Source organism: Antedon bifida, chromosome 4, assembly GCF_963402885.1.
Source record: "Antedon bifida chromosome 4, ecAntBifi1.1, whole genome shotgun sequence".
Classification (NCBI taxonomy): Eukaryota; Metazoa; Echinodermata; class Crinoidea; order Comatulida; family Antedonidae; genus Antedon; species Antedon bifida.
The window spans coordinates 2,731,886-2,737,900 of NC_136229.1; positions in this window are offsets into that span (position 1 = coordinate 2,731,886).

Consider the following 6,015-nt stretch of genomic DNA (forward strand, 5'->3'; position numbering starts at 1 on the left):
GGACTTGGTTAGTGTTTGTCTTGACAATTAAACCTGTCATCATCATTGTGTCTACAGATCAAGTGGAGTGAACGACAAGAAGGATAGAAAGGCCGCAATGTTACCTATTATCAAGTCACATGCTGCCAAGAGGCCTTCTTCTCATTACCGCCATGGAAAGGTAACTAATGTATAATCAATTCTAACTACTGTACAAAATTTATATTAATTTATTGTTTACGCCGTAGGGGAAGGTGACGGTGTGATTATTAGAAATTACTTCATTTACTCTTAAGATTTTGCAATAGGGTGAATTTTTTTTTTTAATACGGTATTTTTATAAAATTAACTAAATTGTTAATGACAATAAATTAATAATTTCTTGTTATAGTCCATTAAACAATGATTTGTGCATACAACGATCTTACTGTACTTGGGTATCTAATTGGCCAATTCGATGTAGCCATATTGTGTGGTCTTTTTCTGATCCATGGTGACCGACTCATTTTTTGAGCTGTGATTACATTTGAGTTGACCATCTAGTTCTTATAATATGTCTAGCAATCACAGGAACAACAAATGATAAAGTATGTAGGCCTAATGCTCATAACTGAGCTAGTTTGTCATACCAACCCTATTTATAATACTGTACCAATACCTCTGAGCCTAGATAGAGAAGACTCTTGGGGTAGAGTCTGATTGAAATTAAGTTACACTCAAGACCTAATCAACAAAAACATAAGTCTTGAGGCTGCATGACCTCACTCATCTACCTGAGCACAGTAAATTGCTGCTCAAAAAGATATAATCCACAGAAAAAATAAATAAATAAGATGAAATGAAAGCAACACAATATGTATTGAAGGTTTGCATGGTGAATAAAGTAATAATATTTGCTTATTTTACTTCTACCAATCCATACAATATTCTATGATATTAGGCTCTGTCTACACTATCAAACTAGTTTGACAAAAAGTGTGATGTGCCCAAATATGGTAGTGATATGTCCAAATAAGGTAGTGATATGACATCATCATGTCCATATATGGGCACATCACATTTTGTTTTCACATAAAGTTTGATAGGGTAGACAGAGCTTTAAATCTATCCCTTCTCATGTAAACGTCCAAAATCTTTAACCTCTATTCCAAATACATGTAGTTTACTGATAAGGTTAATCAAACGTGACAAATCTAAGCAATATCATTGGTTATTGATTCTCTTATCAGAAATCAGGATGTTCGATGCAAATTCTAACACCTATTCTCTATTACCTTTTATCTTTACTATTTACTTAACTTTCTCTAGCATTTCATAGTTTTATAAATGGTGCAAAGGAACCAGTGGTGAATCCTGGATTGTAAAGCTCTGTCTACACTATCTAGTTTGATGTAGCCAAAAAAGTGTGATGTAGCCAAATATGGTGGTAATATGTCCAAATATAGTAGTGATATGACATCATCATGTCCATATATGGGCATTTTTTGTCACATAACAGACAAAGCTTAAAATAGTGCCAGGGCAAAATTAAATGCTATACTTACTGTCCTACCACACAGATGGGCAGGCATCCTTGTTTAATTGCTTCCTTTTACCTGTCATTTCTCTACGAGATGGCCAATTTAATTTTGTTTGTGCATTATTTAATTTTGTTAATCTATATAAATTCTATTTATTTTAATTTTATTTAATTGTTGCATGTTTATGTATGTCTTGTCATTTTGTATTTTTGTGAGGGTCCCTAATGATCAGCTTTGGCTGGATGGACCAACCTCGTAAAATATTGTTGAAATAAATAAATAAAATATAATTTATTTATTAAATTTCCAGTTTTTTACTCTATCTATCTATAATCATTTTAGTATAATGATGATTTACAAATGCATGTGATTCAGATCCCATTTAGTGCTTTCCAATAATAAACATTGGATCAGACCTATGCACATACATGGTTAAATCAATCTCACAAAGAACCAATTATCTGGGTAATCCCATACTATAGATATAAATGTTATTAGCAGTTACTAAATAATCTCTTAGGATTAATTAAAAATAACACCTTTGTTAATAAATTACCAATTGGAAATGTTCAAATTTCGTTTGATAGTAATCGTCACCATTTAATTAATATTTGTCATTAATTGGAATGTTTAATGACTTCCTTTCTCACGCATACTGTACGCACACAATGTTATGATATTCTATTTTAAACTCAAACCTCTTATTTAATTGGGAAAGCTATTATGTAACCCTGTAGCGTGGGCCTCCAGAGACCCAGTCAAAATATCTGATATACAAAAGAACCTGTAAATATTATTGTAACTTACAATCATACAGGTAAGGAAGTAATTATCAAATTCAGTTATCAAAATAGTCCTGAGGCTTAGTTATTTTTAAGTGAACACTTAGCAAGGGGACTTGACATTTACTATTCTGCATGTGGGTCTACCTACTATATGTATGTTTAGCTCCTTAGTACTAAGAAAGGGGGGCTTGACAATTGGTTCCTATAAGTAATTATCAAATTCAGTTATCAAAATAAATCCTGAGGCTTAGTTATTTTTAAGTGAACACCTAGCAAGGGGACTTGACATTTACTATTCTGCCTGTGGGTCTACCTACTATATGTATGTTTAGCTCCTTAAGTACTTAGAAAGGGGGCTTGACAATTAGTTCCTTTAGGTTCCTACGTCTTTAATTTTAAAATCATCTACATCTAACTATTTCTAGTCGCTTGCAGTTGTTGGGGCTTGGCATTTACTATTCTGCCTGTGGGTCTACCTACTATATGTATGTTTAACTCCTTAAGTACTTAGAAAGGTAGGTGTACATGTAGGTCCATACCTCTTTTATTCTATTCACTGGCTTAACAATATCACCCTAATTACCTAACTGAACAGAAATATATAAGGGATTATAACGTAACGGGTCTTCACAAAGGGAAGTTGTTATGTTGCTATGGTCACGTAATCTTTTAAATGCTTATTTTGATCTAGACAACCTGGCAATGTACTATTAGCCAAGTTATTAGGAGAGGCAACACACTTAATTTATCCATGTTAAGGAGTCTAAAACCACTTTTTTTTCTTGAAGTTCAAGAGTACACAAATTATCCATACTTAAATTTTAGACTAGAAATATTTTATTATAGGACATTGAATTTTAATTTTAAACTCAAATCTCTTTTCAATATTTTTAAGCTCTGTCTACACTATCAAACTAGTTTGACAAAAAAGTGTGATGTGCCCAAATATGGTAGTAATATGCCTAAATATGATAGTGATATGACATCATGACGTCAATATATGGGCACATTTTTTTTTTGTCAAACTAGTTTGATAGTGTAGACAGAGCTTTAGAATGATTCCAACTTTGGTCCACCAAAACTAGTCTAGTCTTGCATTGTTTACTTACATACAGTTATCAGTGAAACACAATTGTCTTTATCTGTTGGTAGTACTGTATGTAAAACCTATAATGGCACACATACTGTGTGATATCACTACATAGCTGCGTAGTTTACAACACAATGTTATCAATCACACCATGATTATACCTGCCTACAATGTATATATTTTTTTTTCTATAATTTTTTTTTTTCAATTGTTTATGTTAAACCATTACCATAACAAAGAAGTGGCAAAAAGATGTTTTATAGTAATATTTCTAAAAATTTATTATTAATTTGATAATAATGAGTAGGGCAAATTTACTTTACATTTTGTTTGATTGTAACTATTTCTTCTTCAACCAAAAACAACTGACACATTCAGTTAATTCAATTGTTTTATTTCGTCAAGCACTCTGGCTCAAAAATTTTCTTTCTTGTCACATATAAAACATTCAAAATATGATGAAATGGTTAAAATACAAACTGTATGACACCAAATTAGCAGTAGTTCTGTAAACCAACACAACCAATTGTTTTAAAATCATCAATGTCTAACTAACGCTAACGCTTGCAGTTGTTGTAAATTTTGAGTTGAATCACAATGGCAAACATACCTTGCCCTAATGATAATATTATAGTAATGTATATTGACAACGTCATAGGCCCCTTGTTATGTAATAATGCTTTTATTTATAATTGATTGAAGTCTTATTTTTAACATGGAAGTTGATTGAATAGTTCATCAATATCATTAAACCAATGTCGTCTTAGATTGGAAAATTATAAAAAAGCAAAATCTAAAAAAAGAGTTTGTAATTAATTGGAGCAGAATGTCCTTGCAGTGTAATCTATATCTTTGCTGAAATTACTAGAAATGACCAATCATTTTCTAGGTATTGATTTTAGTGAAGTAAGCAGCTGATAAAGGTGAAAATAGCATTAATGATCTAACATTCATGTATGATTCAACATTGTAAGCCTTGACATTAAAGACATTTATGTTTGAACTTACATTGTAAATCATTTTCTATTGTTAAAGTAATAAGTCTTAAATGAAGGTTGTTTTGTCGATTCTAGAGTCTCCTACTTCAAAAAGATCAATTTTGTTTGGTTTGTTTTGCAGAATTTATTTTTTCTCAGGCTCACTTTATGTATGTGAGTTTAACAGTATCTTTAATAGAAAAAAAACCTAAGGAAGGAAACATAAATAATAATACTGTACAGGGAAAAATTTCATTTTAAAATTTTGTTTAGCAATATTGCTAATCAAACTGATTTTTTAGTCGAGAAACATAGCTTTGTATTGTATTTTTTGCTAAACAATTTTAGAAATGTGTAGCAATAAAGTAAGGTTGTTTTGTATAGCTTTTTGCTATGCTACACTGGTGAAATTATTCCTTGCTGTACATCTTTTTGAAAGATAAACATACAGGCTAGAGTAGGAACATTGCTCTACTAGTTACGATCCCAAGTGAATGGATGATTAGGTGGGAGCACGAACGCTAGTTGATCATACCCAGTACCGTTTTGATCATACGATTAATCGGGAAACCACCTCACGACCTGCCATCCCCAACAGCCAGTCAACAAACTGAATAGTCAACCTACAGTAGTTAAACCTGCAGGTCTAAAACACACTTAATCATAAGTCTATATTTTCCAATTAAGTGTCTAAAGTAATCAATTTGTATCCATTTCATGAGTAAATATCAACGGTCTTATTCTTCATTTATATATTTTTAAACCCAATAAAATCAATTGTCACAGATATGTCCAATTGTCCCCAATCACCACTAAAGGGACAATGTGACTAAATGACAGATGACACAGGAAGACTTGTTGAAAACATCTTTCATAACACCTGTTATAGTTATCGCAAACAAAATATCTGGGTATCTTTATTTTTAAAATCCCTTTCATCTCCACCTAGTCTAAACCCCCTTGTCTATTCAAACTCCCTATTTAGCCTTTTTAAATAAAACCTTTTAATCAAGACTTACTATGTAATTTAATATTTTCTTTATAGCGTTAGCTTGTTTTGTTTGAAGACGGCAAATTGTTATTAATTGCTTTAGGATATCTGGACAAAAATTTACATAGAGTTATGTCAATAAGGAGAGAATGGTCACAAAAAAATTGGTAGTGTGTTGACCTTATGAACTGGTGTAACACGATAGGTAGAATAATAAAGTGCTGGTCATTAAGTGACTGGCGTGTGGTGTGTTTGGCAATAGAGATCTAGTTCTTATGTAATTGCACTACTGTGCAATGGACTATTCTACCAAGTCTATTTTATAATTAAATGTACAAATCATCATTTATTGTCAATTTACTGACTGTCTCCAGGGAAAAATTTCATGTAAAAATTTTTTTTTGGCAATATTGCTAATCAATTTTTGAGTCCAGAAACATAGTTTTTGTATTGTATTTATTGCTATGCTACACTGGCGAAATTATTCGCTGGTCTGTCACTCATTCTGCTACTGTATATTGCCTCCTAATCACTTTTCTACTATTTTATTAATTACTTCAATTAATTGCATAAATGTTTGTTTATAATCCACAACATATTACTCGCAATTCATCCACCGTTTTTGTACACTTTTTTTTGTTGAACAGAACAGATGTCTCATATCAGTTACATT